Consider the following 17,325-nt stretch of genomic DNA (forward strand, 5'->3'; position numbering starts at 1 on the left):
AAGTTTTTTTTTTTTAGTAAACAGTCCTACTTTATTGAAATTTCTGAACAGAATAGGTAACACTGTTTGTGTTCACAGCATTTTCAGAACAGAATATTCCATAATCTCATTTGCAACTAAAATAAACTCTCCATTTCCATCTAGTCTGACAGGCAAGGCTTTTTCATTCCAAACATTGCTCAATAAAATAAGCATTGTCAGAAAGAGATTATACAGTATTAGACATTCCGATATAGTCCATTATCTATGGAGCTGTTCCTTTCTCTCTCTCTTTTTCCTTGATATAAAACACTTTCAAAATGTTTATTTTCCAGAAAAATATGATTAAGTTGGTGAGACCCTAGGTGTCAAATCTGCTCATTCAGAATGCAAGGAAACTTTCTTTGTGCTGCTATGATGTATGAAGATATTTTATTTGAGGCAGGAATATGATGAATTTTATTCTCTAATTAGTAGCATCTGGTCACACATTTCTCTGCTTGATGTTGTAGAAAATTCATTTTTCACACAAGATTTGACTGGTCAGCGGGAAATAAAATAATTCATTTGCAGCATGCTATAGTCCATGTTGTCTACTGTGTCTGCAGAAAAAAATATATCTTCTTTATTTAAATATATCACTCCATTCTGGTAAAAGAATCAAGAGAAGTAGAACCATATTGAACATGAATGATTAAGGTTTAAGTTGCCATTAAATCCATCTGCCTGTTCACTCTGAGTTTTAGACAAGCCCATGAGGGCTTACAAGAGAAGAGGAGACCCATCAAAGGGTTCTTTTCTCAAGGTTTCCTCAACTTTCGCTTACCCTGAAAGTTTCCGTTAGCTCAGCCAGGGTAAGCAACCTGATGTTCTCTGTATGTTTTGGATTACAAATCCTATAATCCTTTGCCCTATGCAGGCTGGACTAAGTTATAAGATACATAGTATATAGAAGGTTTCATATTGCCTATCTCTATTGCAGATTTCCTGGCCAGCTCAATCAGTTACGTCCAAACTTAGAAATTCCATGTGCCAAGTAAGTTTTGTGTTTTAAGGTGCCCTGGAAACACTAGCTTACCTGGAGTTTCTCAGTGAGAAGATCAGTTTTGTAGAATAGCTTCCTTCATGTAGCTTGGTTACTATCATTTTTTTTTTTCCAGAAGTGTGCAAGCTCCGTAGTTTAATTAACTTAAGGCAAGAGTGGGGATTAAGTTCTCTGGTCAAGACTGAATACCAAAGTTATAGAATCACTTAAAGTTTCCAGAGTTGGAATTCCTCAGCATACCATTGATTGAAGGAAGTTTTCTGGAAGAGGCCTGAACCAACAATCTTTATAATAAGAAGATGGGTTGTGTTATAGGACAGAGTGTGTGTTTTGCATGCAGAAGATCCCAGGTTTAATAACAGCATTGGCCAGATAGATCAATGATTTCATGGGTTCCCATAGATCTATGACTATACCCATGAGCACTAAAGTAAAACTCAAATTCTTGGAAAGGTCATATAAGAGCCAAATTTATATCCAAAGGTCTCAGGTAGAGTTTATTTCTTTATTATTTCTTTAGTTGATTTCTATAGCTGCCCATCTCAGCAAGTGACTCTGGATGGCATAGAGTTATGGAGCAGTGTGCAATTATAATTGTGTCTTAACCTCAGTAAAAGAATAATAATAATAATAATAAGTAACAAGCTGTTTTAGTCAGAGTTCAAGAAAATTTTACAGCAACAATCTTTGACCCTGTGGAAATGCATGAATATATTATTAAGAGTAATAAACAGACCTTTGTCTTTCATTCAGTCTTGAAAGTTAAACCAGCTGCATAGCATATGATTGTGGGTGTGTTAACAAACTGCTGCCATTGATGCCCTGGGACTATGCTAGATATTCTTCAAGGTGTGTGTAATGGTAGAGTTGGTCTCCCCATAGATGAAGGTTGCATCTCCAACTATATAGAAAAGAGGTCTGTTGCACATCAAAAATCATTATTTGTTATGTTTCATCTTCCCCTAATTAATGCAATCTTATTCCCATTTAATACTTAGACAGTGTCCACAGTCAGCTCGGGTCAAAGGCACGATGGAATACTAGTGTTTCCATTTGCTTCCAAAAACCAAGGGCAGTTGGAACCACTTATACCTCCAAGGGGGAAGTGTTTCATAAAGTGGGGGCTATTACAAAGAAGTCCTGCCTTCTTGTCTGAACTCTGTGTACCTTGCAGGGGAGGGGGAACTTTTGAGAAGTTGTCAAGCCCCTTAACTACATGGCACAATCAAGGAAATGAGATTCCCATGGATTTTCTTTAATGAATGTTAATGCTAAGAATTAGGAGTTAGAGTACAGAATCTGGAGACTGATATAGGAACCCATAAGCTCTCATTTATTAATGAGTTCATTGAGTCTGGGTCGCCTTGAATTTATTTTTCCTAGAATGTCTCTATCCTGTGTGTCATGACATGAATTATGTGAGTTGTACCAGTCACACCATAGTGTCATGATACAAATAAGATACAGTATTTCATTTCTGTCATTTGTGTAAAGATTTCAATAGTTATGTGATGTCACTAGCCCCCACTTCTCCCCACTCCATAGATGCCCATGACTCCTGGCATCGTTGCTTTCCATAGAATATCTTTCTGTCAATCTGAAGCCTCCTTGGCTGCTCACACTTCTCAATCTGAATAGGCCCAATGAGCAAGTTGCTTTGGGATTTAACTGAAGAACTAGAAGCCAAGAAGGCTACTGACTATTGTGAAGATAATTACGGCAGAAAAGAAAGGGTGTTCATACATACTGTTTGGCTACTTGATAATTAAATAAATGAAAGAACATCACCCATGAGAATTTCTCCAACATTCTCATAAACACAATATTTTTCCTTGAATTAAATGAAAATGATGTTTAAATGCAGCAGTGGTATGCTACCACTTTGTGATAGCATGCCATAGGAGTCAAGGTGTGAACTGTTTACTCTAAAAGGAAGAATGAAACTGATCCGGCTTATTGTCAACAGAGGGTATCCTTTCCTTCATAACAGCATAATGATGTAATACATTCCCATGTTATTGTTTTGAGTCTCTCTCTCACACCCACATAAACACATATAGTTTACCAAGAGAAACAATTTAGTGGTTTCAAGTAATTTCCCAGTTCTAAAAAACCATGTCCAGTGATGCAACTAGCCCTGTTGACCATGTTCTCTTCTCATGCCTCCCCCCACCATTATGCAACTTGTCATCATTTTTTTTCTGATTTATAGAGCATTCTAAGTATAACCAAAAAAAATCCTGCTTACAATGGGAAAAAATGGAGGTGGGGGAGAGAGTGGAGAATACTGGGGAACAGAACTAGCTGTACAAATTCAGTTTATTTTACATATATTGACCTGAAGGTGAACTGTTCTGTGGCTTGAAGTCAAATATGCTTTCTTTCCTCCTTTACTTGGAACTCTGTGAATTCAGCTGCCTTGATTTTACTAGCTCCCAAGCCAAGGAAAATAAAAAAGTGCTTCTCTGAGTTTTCTAAAAGCATTCAGATGGAGTGTGAAAAGTTCATACATTGGCAGGTATGAATGTATTGGTTTGATTCAGAGAAAGAGAAAGGGCATGGATGAAACAGCTGTTAAGAAGACTGAAGGTTAGGTAGGAATCACCTGAAAAAAGACAGAAGGAGAACTCTTAGTATGCTGGTCTAGGACCATAATAAAGACAAGACTTGACCATAATAAAGACTTGACTTGACTTGACTTGACTTGACTTGACTTGACTTGACTTGACTTGACTTGACTTGACTTGACTTGACCTGACCTGACCTGACCTGACCTGACCTGACCTGACCTGACCTGACCTGACCTGACTTGATTTGTAAACTCTTAGCTTCTGTTCAGAAGAAAAAAATAATAACATGAATCATCCCACTGTGGAACTCTCAGGTAGACACTTAGTCCCTCCTCTGGCATATGGGAAGATCAGGCTACCTGAAATCTGTACGCTTCAATTCATATAGTGCTCTAGATGTAATGTGAAAAGAATGGGACTTGGTGTGAACTGGAATGTTACTGTGCATCCTTGCAATTGGACTTTTTTTCTGTCTCTACATTGATGATTTCAGGGACTGACACATTACCACCCCTGGCTTCATTCAATGCTTAGTTCAAGGCAGGATGCCAGCTCATAAGGATCGTCATGTAAGGAAAGAACTAGACCCTCCATGTGGTATTGCCTATCAAAAGAGGAAGGAAATTTGATCACATGACCCTAATCACTAGGTATAAGACTACGAATTTTGGCATTGAGAAGAAGAAAATTAGACAGTTCTCAGAATGAAGAAATGGATCCTAGCCTATCTCCCCCATGGTCAGGGAACTCATTTCACCAGGTAGTGTTTAGCCATTACTATTCAGAACAGGAGAAACATGTCACTGGAGAATCTATTTCAGGTAGCTTAAAAGTCACCTGTCTATTTATCCAGCAGTTAAAAACTGTAGCTCAGTTTCTCTGTCTTGTGATAAAAGAATCAAACAAGGGACAGCTTGTGAAGAACAAAAATCTATGACTGTTGTTCCAGGGCTCTGTACAAGCACAATATTGTTTCAGAAAGCAACATGGAAGCACCAGTTTGGGCTGAAAATAGGTGAATATGTCAGCAAAAGTGGCAGACATAGTCACACTAAACCATCACATTGGAGATTCCTAAACTCTGGTACAACTGTACAGACAACAAGAGGTTGAAGAATTTGTAATCTTAATGGTGCTACCAATCAATCCAGATTATATATTAGTTGTAGGCACATTGATTTGGGGTTTGATCCTTCCAGAAACCCAGCAATGATTGGTTATCCCTCTCCAGCAAGTGATTCTGGACTGAATATATTGTTACTGTCTTAAAAAGAATAAAGGAAGTACTCCATTAGCTACTTTGCAAGCCAGACCAACAATGTCAACAGATCTAGGAACAGCTTAAAAACTGGGAAGAGGCTTGCCTGCCAAATATATGCAAATATTCCTAATCTGAAATCAACATTCTTGGATTAGTCAGCCTTCTCCTTCAGTTTCATTTTTTTGCAATGCTAACTATTCCTTTTATTTTTTTTAAAAAAGCAGCTATGATTTTTATGCTAACAATTATAGTGCATACAACATTTATGCTTCACTGTTTTTTGCAGACCTCCCAAAAATTCAAGACTGCAAAGCTCTATAACTGGCCATTTTGAAGATACTATTATGGTTTATCTGGATGGGGTGGTGATTCAGATTACAGGCTTAGAGGAAACTACTTTTAAATTTACTCCAGGTGGACACAAATAAAAAATTAGCTCCTGGTCTTCTTTGCATTCCTGACAGACTTCAGGCGTCTTGCTCTTTTCTGAAATAAAATAGATTCTATAAACAAGATGCCAGTTAATATAAAACTCTCACTGCTCATGTACTGAGATTGATTAAGCATCTCTGAAACAAAATCAACAGTGAATTACTCTGTCATTGGCCTTCTTGCTGTATCCATTTGATCCATTTGGGGAGGTTCATCTTCATTTCTCAAAGCAAAAACAGCTGAACTAAGTAACATTCCTAATACAGCTCTGGATTCTTTGGCCTTATGTGGCCTTGAATTCCAAACTTAAAATTTAATCTCCATGTTAATTCACTTTCATTGCCTAGATGTGCTTTTAATAAGGCCATTTTTTAAAAAGTTCCTTTTAATGAGGTGAACTATTGAATAATTTTGGACAGAGCGCTTGGCATCTGATTTTCTATGCCAACCAATTCCCTAAAATAATATATTTATTACTAACACTAGCATATTATTTGGCTGGCTTTTTGTTCATAATCTTCCAGTAATTTCTGCTACGGCTGTTCCTATATATCTAAATTTGTATTGTCAATACTTTTTTTAATGCATTCTTGCCCTGCATTTCTTTATTTTAGTCATGGGAGATGATGTATTGCTGAAAGTTCATTTGCATTTATTTTTGTTTATGCCTGTTTTTAAAATATATTTGCTTCCCCCAAAACCAGTTGTTTAGTTTCATATCGTATTTCCTAGATGTAAGATCTGTTGCAGAATGCTGGGAAAGCCTTTAGCCCAGGAGAGGTCAAAAAAGTCACACACCAAGCATTTCTATAAAAACAATTTATTTACAGAAAGCAAAAAACAAAAGCAAAACATTTAAAGGACTTAGCTCTCATTGAGAGCTACCTGGCTTGCTACATGCCGGCAGAGAGAAAAAGAGGAAGTGAAGAACAAGTCCGGGCAGGTCCTCCCATCCCCCAGGCTATTTGCATGAAGCACGTGAGAGGAGACAATCTAATACAACCCCTTCACCTGGCCAAAATGATTTGTTACAATAGCAGTCTTAATCTATTAGTAGGAAAACCTCAACACTCCCCTTTTTACACTATAGATTAAGTTGCAAACCAATCTTCTCTGACAACTCTTTGTGTCTTGGTACCGGAAGAGGTTTGGTTAAAATATCAGCAATCATGTCTTTTGATTCACAATATTTTAACATTATTTCTCCTTTGCTTATCATATCTTTGATATATTGATATCTAATATCGATATGTTTTGTTCTACTTCTGCAGGCTTCAGATTTTGCCATAGCAATGCAAGCTTGATTATCCTCATAAACAGTTATAGGCTGGTTCACTTCCATGCCTATGTCTTTTAACAAATGTTTAAACCATGTAACCTCATTACAGGTTTGTGTTAGAGAATAAAACTCTGCTTCTGCAGTGGAAAGAGCAACAAGTGTTTGTTTTCTAGAATGCCAGCCTAAGCTAGATCCAGCAAATTGAATTAAAATCCCAGAAGTGGATTTTCTGTCACTGACATCTGCTCCCCAGTCAGAATCGGCAAAAGCCTGCAATTTCTCGGTTCCAGATGCATTTAGCTTCAGGCAATAATTCTTTGTTCCTTGCAAATACCTCATTAACCTCTTCAGTGCTGCTTTTCCAGTAGATGTAGGCTTCTCTACCTGTCTACTTAAAATGGCCACAGAATTTGAGATATCTGGGCGAGAATGATTTGCAATGTACAGTAAACTTCCAATTGCAGATCTATAGTTCTCTGCCTCAGTTAATTGAGTTTCTCCTGTATCTTTCTGAAAATCTATTATCATCGGAGTAGAGACTGGTTTACAGTCTTGCATATTAAAATCTTCTAGGAGCTTTTGAATTTTACTACGTTGGTTTAACAGGAAGCTACCATCCTTGTCTCTGTGTACTTCCAAACCTAGGTAATTGGTCACAACTCCAAGGCTTTTTAATACGAAATGGCTTTTCATGCAGGCTTCAAAATCAAGCCTTTGTTTTTCTGTTGATGTGAATAGCAGCAAATCATCAACATAAATGCACAGATACATATAGCCTTGTTTGTCCTTCTTCATATATACACAGGGATCTGCTTTTCCTTTTTCAAAACCAAAATTCTGCAGTTTTTCATCTACTTTTTGGTTCCAGGATCTAGCAGCTTGTTTTAACCCATAGATTGACTTCTGCAGTTCACAGACTAGATTCTCCCCTTTTTCATAGCCAGGGGGTTGCTGCATGTATAATCTGTGGTCTAAATCACCATAGAGAAATGCAGTTTGAATGTCATAGTGGTTAACTGACATTCCCTTGAGTGCAGCAACTTTTAACAGTAATCTAATTGATTCACCTTTAGTAACTGGTGCAAAAGTCTTGTCAAAGTCTAAATCTTTCCTTTGAGTGAACCCTTTTGCAACCAACCTTGCTTTATATTTTTGGATTTTGCCATCAGCATCCCTTTTCAGTTTGAAAACCCACCTACAACCCAGACAGCGTTCATTGGGAGGTAGATTTACCAGTTTCCATGTTTTATTTTCTTTCAAGGATGCTAATTCCTGTTGCATGGCAGAATGCCAATTTTGTGCAATCTCAGGTGGTAAAGCATTCACTTGTTCTAAAGACTCAGGTTCTGTGAATATGTGAAAAGCCTTTACTGTTTCAGCCTGAAAACGTGATGGAGGAACGCCTTTATTACTCCTCTGAGATCTGCGAGGTAATACAGGGCTTAAATTTTGACTCCTATCACTTTCCTGAGAAGCATCTGTCTCATCAGACAGATCTTCAGTTTGCTTTTCTGATTTAATGTCCTCATCAGGCAAAAGATCACCATCAGCAAGTCCTTGCTGTTCTCTTGTGGTGGTCAGTTCAACTGGAGAGCTAGAATTTAATCTCCCCCAGTTTTGTTCAGCAAAAGAAGCGCTTTTGCTAATTATTAATTTCTCTCCCATTATGAACCTGTAGCTCCTCTGGCTTTGTTCATAGCCAACAAAGATGGCTTTCTTTGTTGTGGGGCCTCCTTTCCTTCTCTGCTGTTTTGGAATGTGAACCCATGCAGTGCTACCAAACACTCTAAGATGGCTTACCTTTGGTTTCACACCATAAAACAAATGGAATGGAGTGTCCTGAATCATAGAGTTATACAACCTGTTCTGAACATAACAAGCAGTCGATAAAGCTTCTCCCCAGAACTTAAAACATAATCGTGAATCTTTTAACATGCATTCCATCGCATTTTGCAAGGTTCTGCCCTTTCTTTCAGCAACACCATTTTGCTGAGGGGTGTACGGGTTAGAAAGAATTTGTTCTATCCCTTTTTCCACTAGGAACCTTCTGAATTTGTGAGAAAGGTATTCTCCTCCTCTATCACATTGGAGTGCAGATACAGGCCTAGGGAATTTTCCATTTGCCCATGTCACAAAACTTTTAAATTTCTCAAATGCCTCATCTTTATGTTTTAAGATGTAGATAAATGTGTATCTTGAGAAATCATCAATGATGGTCATTGCATACCTTGCTTGTCCAAGACTTGGAGCAAAAGGACCAATAATATCAGAGTGTACAATTTCCAAAGGTCTAGTTGTAACTCTGTCACTGTGCTTACTCACAGGAGCTTTTAGTGTTTTGCATTCTTTGCAAACTACACAATCTAAGTATTTATCACAGGGTTTTATCTTTAGGTCAGCACACAGCTGTGGCATTTGTGCTATATACTTGATATTAGCATGACCAAATCTCCTGTGCATCAGGTGTTGAGTTGATCTCTCTTTTCTCTCTGGGTTTTACTGCGTTGTTTACTGGGCACATAACCTGTTGCAGAATGCTGGGAAAGCCTTTAGCCCAGGAGAGGTCAAAAAAGTCACACACCAAGCATTTCTATAAAAACAATTTATTTACAGAAAGCAAAAAACAAAAGCAAAACATTTAAAGGACTTAGCTCTCATTGAGAGCTACCTGGCTTGCTACATGCCGGCAGAGAGAAAAAGAGGAAGTGAAGAACAAGTCCGGGCAGGTCCTCCCATCCCCCAGGCTATTTGCATGAAGCACGTGAGAGGAGACAATCTAATACAACCCCTTCACCTGGCCAAAATGATTTGTTACAATAGCAGTCTTAATCTATTAGTAGGAAAACCTCAACAAGATCCTCTGTCTGATCCAGTGTAAGCCTGTACCCTTTGTGAACTGAAATATATAAGACATCATTTAGTACCTCTATTCAGTTTTTTAATTAAATTTTTATTCCATTTATTTTGGAATTCATCTCATTATGACTCATTCTGAAGTAGTCTGCTAATTGTGATTATTTTCATTTCTTGTTATTTTCAGTGAGAAGCCCAGCTAGTCTTTTCACTGCAGCTTTCAATTTATTTATAAAATTTATAAGGCCATCTGAAATCAGCCAGGCTATAAATGGCTTAACAGAATTTCTATAATGAAAACAGAATTGTAATTTCTTTGTTTGATGGTTGTGAGCCACCCAGAGTCATTGAGAGTTGGGCAGCATACAAGTTTACTATATTATTATTATTATCATTATCATTATTATTATTATTATTCAAAATCAGTAAAACATTTATTAAAAATAGTAAATAAAGATAAAAAGATAAAATTATGGAGAATGGCACTGCTGTGTACAATTAATCCCCAAGAGCCATGTTTTTAACCTGCTTCTGGAAGGCAATGAGAGTGGTGGCCACACAAGTTCCAGAGAAGGGAAGCAGCAATAGAGGACAATTGCCATCAGTGCTCTGTAGTTGTCTGGGTAGCACAGCCAGAAAATATTGGGGAAAGATGATTCCTAAGACACAAGACCCCAAACCTTGTAGGGTTTTATAAATGATGATCATCACCTTGAACTGCACTTGAAAACTACTGGTAACCAGTGTAGGTCACACAGCAGAGGTGTAATGTAGCAGTACCGCAATGGACCACTGAGCACATGTGCTGCTGCTGCTGCTGCATTCTGGAACAGCTGAAGTTTCCTGGTGGTCTTCAAGGGCAGCCTAGGTAGAGTGAATTAATAAACAAATAAAGAGATGAGAAGGGCATTTGCATTCTGTTCTTGCTAAGGCTGCAGCTGGCACACCAGCAAAATTGTGCTAAAGGTCTTCTAGCCACAGCTTCCAACTGCTCTTTGAACAGAAGCTGTGAATACAGGAGTACCCCCAGACTGCAATCCTGCTGTATCTGGGGGGGCACAACCCCATCAAGAGCTAGAGATGATGCCAACCTAGAATCAGTCGGCCTCTGAATCAACAGTCACTCTATCTTGCTTGTTTTGAATCTGAGCTTGTTTTTCCCATCCTTCCCATAAGGATGGGAACTCTTTAAACTGCATAGCTGGCTGGCATTCTGTGGATGCAATAAGGGCAGAGACGTAATCACTCTTCCCAGCCTTTTGGTTGTATTTTCTTCATGGGATTTTCTTCATGGGATCAGCAGGTGGGGAGAGGCTGTTTCAAAGTGATCCTGTCAAGCCCCTTTGTATTCCGGTGGTTAACAAGGTGCCCAATAGAAGTGCCTTTCAGGTTGCTGAAAAATTCCCAAAGCACTACTGAATAATCTACTGGATCCATCAGACATTTAAGGCAGACCATCTTAATAGGTTCCTCCTCCCTGCAGAAGTTGTGGCTCCAGGTAACCCTATGGTACTGAGGAAGTGATATGTCCTTAACTGTCCTCCTAGCTACATGGAAGCATTTCCTCATTTGCCTAACAGTCTAAACAAATCCACAGCCATCCCAGCCACAAGATTAAAAAAAATTGGCAAGTGATGCTACCATGCAGCTGGGAGGTCAGTGCAATAGCAGCATCCCCAGCTTCACAAACAGGCTTCACATCTGGCCAGTTACAGAACAGCACTCCTCACAACAGCTCCCATTCCTATCCTACCTCCTGGGATCAGGAAAGATGCAAAACACAAAACCCACTTGGCAGATCTCCATGAGATGGTCCCACTTCATCCAGCCAACTCTGGTAATACATGCCAGGTCTGTCTTCTCATCCATGATTTTATCAAGAAGGAAGTCAGTTTTATTACAGAAAAAATATTAGTAATTTCCATTGAAGTAATGCCTTTAGTGATCAGACCATCTTGATTCCAAGTGCCAAGAAGGATCACCAATTATGGGCAATTTCAGAAACACATCCTGTAAGTTACCCACTGTTTTCAAAGGATACCCTGCCTTTTTTTCCCCCACTTGTACTCTCCTGCACTTTCCATTATGCTTTCTTGAGAATTAACCATTCTGCCGTTTCCAATGAAATCAAGTTTTCTGTAGTTTCTTTCTTTGGCAAAAAGGAGGTAACATCTCACAGAATTAAGGCCAACACTAATGGATAGTTATCTACCATAGTTTAACTAGAGTTGGCCTTTTCTCTAGCAGGTTTCCCAATTGCCGTAAACATCTTCCTTGTAATCATGCATTTCTATTGTTTCTTGCATTTCTTTTATTTGTAAACCACCCGGATTCTCTAAGGAGTCAAAGAGCCTTGAAATTGGAATAAATAAATAAATTTAATTATTCTTTCGTTCCTCACATTCCAGAGGGAAAAAGGGGAGAAATGGGAAAAGCTAATAGTAATCTCAGTTAGAAATACACCAGTGCCTTCCCTTTTCAACACTTATTTTATCCCTTTCATTATTCAAGAGCAAAGTCATTAATAAGGTATTACATTATCCAGCATAGATCCAGGTTTGTGGCCTGAAAGAAGCCCAGAACTATGTGATTCAACACTGCTTGTCTCAGATGTGGTGAACTATGTCCCTTCTAAGGTGTGTGCATATATATGCATACAAAAGTCATGAAACCCACTGTAATGGTATATGGGAATGACCTTGGGAGACAGGAGGAAGAGCAGCAGCCTAGAAAATGGTCAGATAAGCAAAATCTGAGTCTGAAGGAGGTACGGGAGTGGAAAAAGCATCTCAGAAGGGACCCTCCCTATTTTGGGGGAGAGTAAAAGTAAGGGAGGGGAGAGGTTCTTTCAGACTTGCAAGATTCTGTTAGTGTAACCTTACAGTAAAGGTCATGTTAATACTCATGGTTGGGGCTTCTTGTCTGGACTACCTTGAAAGGCTAACACCCACGCACACAGCAAAAAGCAGAGCACACACAAAATTAAGTTTAAATAATAATAAATTAACTCCAGACTCATGATGAATCCTGCACAAGTTTGCTGCCTTAGCTTAACTGCAGCAGTGAGGGTTGCTCAGTGCTGCTGTGATGGGGACTGAGTGGGAGCACTGCATGACAGGAGTCCTCAGCACAGCAGGGCCAAGTGAGACTCACTACTGCAGTTAAGCCCGGGTGATGAGTTTGTGCCTTTGGCCAGAGACAGCAAAGAGGCCCTCCTTTCCTAGCCTTGTGGTGGTAGCCTCCTAAGCATGAAGGAGCACCTCCTTCCAAAAAAGACTTTCATTTCCCTCCTTCCTACAAAAAAAGGCTTAATGGCCCTCCTCCCTCCCAAAAGTATTTAATTAATTTCTATTTTGTTTTGGGCTGCACAGGATCCATGGTCATTGTTAACATTTCATTCAGAGAAGAAGGAAGGGATGGAGGGAAATGAAAGAGAGGAAGCTATCTAAATGCTTTTGATATAATGTTTTTCTTTCTTTTTTCTTGTTTTAAATTTTTCTTGATCAATTTTTTTATCAAATTTCCCAAAATTAGAAAAAACAAAACAAAAAAAATGCTTGCAAAATATTTATTGCAATTATAAGTTATCAGTGTGTTTATATTATAGTGAGTTTGTACTATAATATGTGAGCATGTATATGTAGAGCCAGTTAGGTGCAGTGGTGAAGGCACCCCAGGCTAGAAACTAGGAGACCATGAGTTCTAGTCCTGCCTAAGGAACAAAGCCAGATGGGGGATTTTGGGCCAGTCACTTTTCTCAGCCCTAGGAAGAAGGCTTTGGCAAGCCATTTCTGAGAAATGCTGCTAAGAGCATGGCAGGGGGTGTTGGCAGGTGTCAACAGTGTTTTCAAAGCAGAACTTTTAAAGAGTGTATGTGACACACTATTATCCTTTCTAGTTTCTATAACTAAGAAATATGTAAACGTTTTAACATGCCATTACTATATGTGTTTGCAATTTACTTGAATAGTCATATAGTGACACACAAATTTGTACTTGGTTTGGGGAAACCTGAACTGTTTTGTTTTTTTCTTGCCACATGGCATGTCAGAAATTGGAGGCAACATTGGTGGTGTGTGACTGCTGCTATGTCTTCTCTATCAGAGGATTAACTTACATCTTTTTTTCCAAAGCATTATGAGAGACAATTAAAATCACACTGCCTCTGGAAATCTGTTCACAGCAGGCTAATTCTCAAGTGTAAATGTGCCTGAAGAATCAGTTGATGAAGGGAACATTTAAGCTTGAAAAGCAGAGACAGCTTGCCAGTTGGAGACTGTAAAATTAACATGAGATAAAGAAGTGAGGTATGAATCAGCAGAGTAACATGGCTGGTAAACAGTCTAGTACAATTTAGGCAGCTTCAATAGAAATTTAGTTTACAAATTCCAAATTGTCCAAAAGTAATAATTCCACTCTACTCCCCCACTTTAAGTGTTGAGTCCAAATCTGGGTCCCGCTGTATCAGAAGAATGAGGCAAATCAGAAAAGGTGCATTGCAGTTGATCAGTGAGCTGAAAAGTCCTGTGTGGAGTAATTAAGGAAACTGGGTATGTTTAATATTAACAAGAGAAGACTGGGAATGAATATGATAGCACTTCTCCACTTCACTGAAAGGCCATGATTTATTTTCTTACCTTCCCAGAGTGCGTGGAATAATTGCCCTTAGTTACATAAAAGCACATTTCTGTTGAATGTTGGGAAGAATAATAACAGTTGACAGTTAATCAAGGGCTTTAATTAAAATTTAGCTGGTAAGCTCTCATGACTAACTAATTCTAACTATTTTTCCTTCAACTCTTTCTCTCTCTAAGGATCTTCCTACTGGTTCCTTAGACCCAAATAATAAAAGGATTTCTACACTCTTCATGTGTGTAAAACCTTACCTGATTCTTGGATTATCAGTCAGAAATACAGTCCAGTTGTGTGTGGTGTCATGTGAAAAGATGACAGACCGGGTTTCCTTTCTCCATTTAGTCATGTTAATTACTGAGAGGTGTGATTAGCTCACCTTCTTTGTGGGTGATCAAGCAGACCCTGGGCAGCCATCTGTCCTGAATTCTTTAATTTGGTCTCCTGCATTGAGCAAGGAGTTGGGCTTGAAGGATAAATGTCTCCTCCTGGTTCTTAAGATTCTAACACTGCAGAAGCTTTATAATAATTGTAAACTCAGACTTATCTGAGCTAGTATGGGAGTGAACTGGGTCTTTTCCAGTGGGAGGATATTGTTTGCATATTTTGGAAGAAGTGATGGAATCTCAAGGTACACAGAAAATAAAACTTTGTAGAAAAATGTATGTATGTATTAATCAAAAAGACTCAACCAGTTCCTGATAAGCCTGCTTATGCATATAATTGTACCTACTTACAGAATCTCTCTCCTGGGTCCCTTGCTCATTATATGTAATGAACTGTATATGATTCATGAAAGCACATGTAACATTAAAATTGATTACCATATATACTTGCAGATAAGCCAAAATTTTTAGGGGTCAAAATATACCCAAAAATTGGGTTAGGCTTATCCAAGGATGGGCTTATCCATGAGTATATACAGTAATACTCATATATCCCATATATGCTCAGGTATAAGCCCATCTTCAGTGTTTTGGTTGAGGACATAAATGTATGTGTACTTTTGAATACAGATGATTCTATGTTACTGGCTAAGAACCCAAATAATTTGCAGCAAATGCTAGACTGTATAATGCAATGAGTATGGAACTGAAAATTAATATATGATGGATCAGAGTAATCATGTTTGACAGGGAAAATGGAGCAAATGATTGCAAAATATGCATAAATGCTGAAAAACTAAAGCTAGTAGATGAAACTGTGTACATTGGTATAATGTTTTCAAAAGATGGGGAAATGACTGGAGATATTTTAAGCAGTACACATAAACAAAGAAGCAAAAGCCCACTGGGGGGGGGGGAAATTACAATGAAAAACGGGTTGCTCAGTAAATTCCTGTTTTATCTCATAACAAAGGGATTTCCAGGATCCTAGAATTCTGAAGTTTAAAGTACTATTGTTTGATCAAATGTTTACTTTAAGTTGAAAATAATTTTTGAGAAAATAAGAATACTCTCTTATCTCAAAGAAAATTTATCTCTGAAGTAGTACAGCCATTGGTTGAAAAACATGAGGATGAAGATGATGATAATTTTACAAACTGTATCCTGCATAAAAGTTTTGGTCTTGATAAAGTCAGTCAGACCTTTGGGGGGAAATGGCAGCTTTTGCACTGAACATTAATTTTAAAACACTAGAATGTAATCATCTTAAAATCCTTCTCTCATGGTTCCACTGGGGAGGAACATTATTTAGAACACATATGTACAGTAAATTGTGCCCAATTGTGAAGTTCTGTGACATCATTAATATCAGGGACTGACCTGAAATGCCTGTTCATTGACCATCTCATTTGTGGGTTGTGAGATGGCAGGGGAAAATTCCAACTATTGTCACTGTGCAAACAATGGTGGGAAGTTGCTTAGCAGACAGATGTCAGTTGAATCAAAATTCAGTTGACTTTGGCCAAAGAGGCAATGATTCATGACATGGGAAAGCTTTTAGGAGCAACAACAAAAAGCTCCATGACATCGTAAAGACTTTAGGAAAAATGTGAGAACAATACTGAAGGAAAATGACAGGAGGTGATGTGTATCTCAATCGTGTTCTGATGTTCCCAAAGTCATTTGTTTAGCTGTCATTGGAGAAAAGACTGCTGCTTTAAACACAGCATACCTAGGAAAGGTCATACAGAAGATCAGATCTAGAGGCCTACCTAACAATGATCTGAAACATACACACAAACACACACACACACACACACACATGTGGATGCACATATAGACACAGGGACTTGGACCTGGACTCGTATATATCTACCTAGACTAAGTAGTGGCCTTCTTTGCAGTCTTTACTTGAAAGAGATAGTAGTAGTGGTGCATGTAAGAATGTGTGTCCATCTGTCTGTCTGTCTATCTGTCTATGTATCTATCTTAGGAACTTTGTCTTGACTCCTCTGGAAACGTTCACTTAATCATAACTTATCATGCACAAAAGTGTCAGGCCAATGGGATGGAGAAGAAACCACTGATCAGTTGTAGAACATAGAAAGTTCCTGGTTCTACCTTTGGCATTGGCATTTAAGAAGGATCCATTCAAAGGTGATAGGAAAGATTTCAACCTGACACTCTAGAATATCTCTATAGATTTGTGTAGGCAACCTTAACTTAGAAGGAGGTTGAAATGGTCTAACTTGTTGCAAGGCAGTAGTGTGTAACATCTGAGGAATTCAGGAGCCAGGGTTCGGCCTCTTGATCTTTTGGAGAACCTTCCAGAAATATGGAAACCTTTCCTGAAGGATCAGGGTGAACATTTTCCAGCTTATATTGATATTTATATTTAGAATGAAAAGGCAAGGATGAAAGCAGGAGGGTGAGGATGGAGTGAGGATGAAAGCAGACCAACTCCAAAATTTTGTTGAGGCATTTTTCAGGGATGTTGGGAATTTAAAGGTGGAGATCAGAGCAGTTTACTTCCATAGGGCCCCTGGAAGGCAAATGCCAAGAAAAAATGGCAGCAGGGAGATATTTTTGGTGAGTGCTGGGTGAAGAAAGGTATTCAGTTCCACAACTGAGGAGCTTTTTCAGCTGTTTTATATTCCTGTTCCCACAATACACTTTACTGGGTCAAGAGGGAATTGTGTGTTGTGGGAGCATGAGTAAATTGACAATTTAATTTCCAGATGGTTAAATTTAGCCCCAAAGTGTTCAGTCTTGCATAGAGTTAAGCCACTGGGCTAGAAACTGGGAGACTGTGAGTTCTAGTCCCACCATAGGCACAAAGCCAGCTGGGTGACCTTGGGCCAGTCACTCTCAGCCCTAGGAAGGAGGCA

The 17,325-nt window shown here is 38.6% G+C and overlaps 1 protein-coding gene across 2 annotated transcripts in view; it reads left to right on the forward strand.

Annotated features, from left to right (window-relative positions):
• PDGFD (platelet derived growth factor D) overlaps nt 1-17,325 on the forward strand; it is a 189,851-nt gene that overhangs the window by 103,944 nt on the left and 68,582 nt on the right. The window lies entirely within an intron of this gene.

The sequence above is a fragment of the Candoia aspera genome, chromosome 5 (genome assembly GCF_035149785.1).
Source record: "Candoia aspera isolate rCanAsp1 chromosome 5, rCanAsp1.hap2, whole genome shotgun sequence".
NCBI classification, from domain to species: domain Eukaryota; kingdom Metazoa; phylum Chordata; class Lepidosauria; order Squamata; family Boidae; genus Candoia; species Candoia aspera.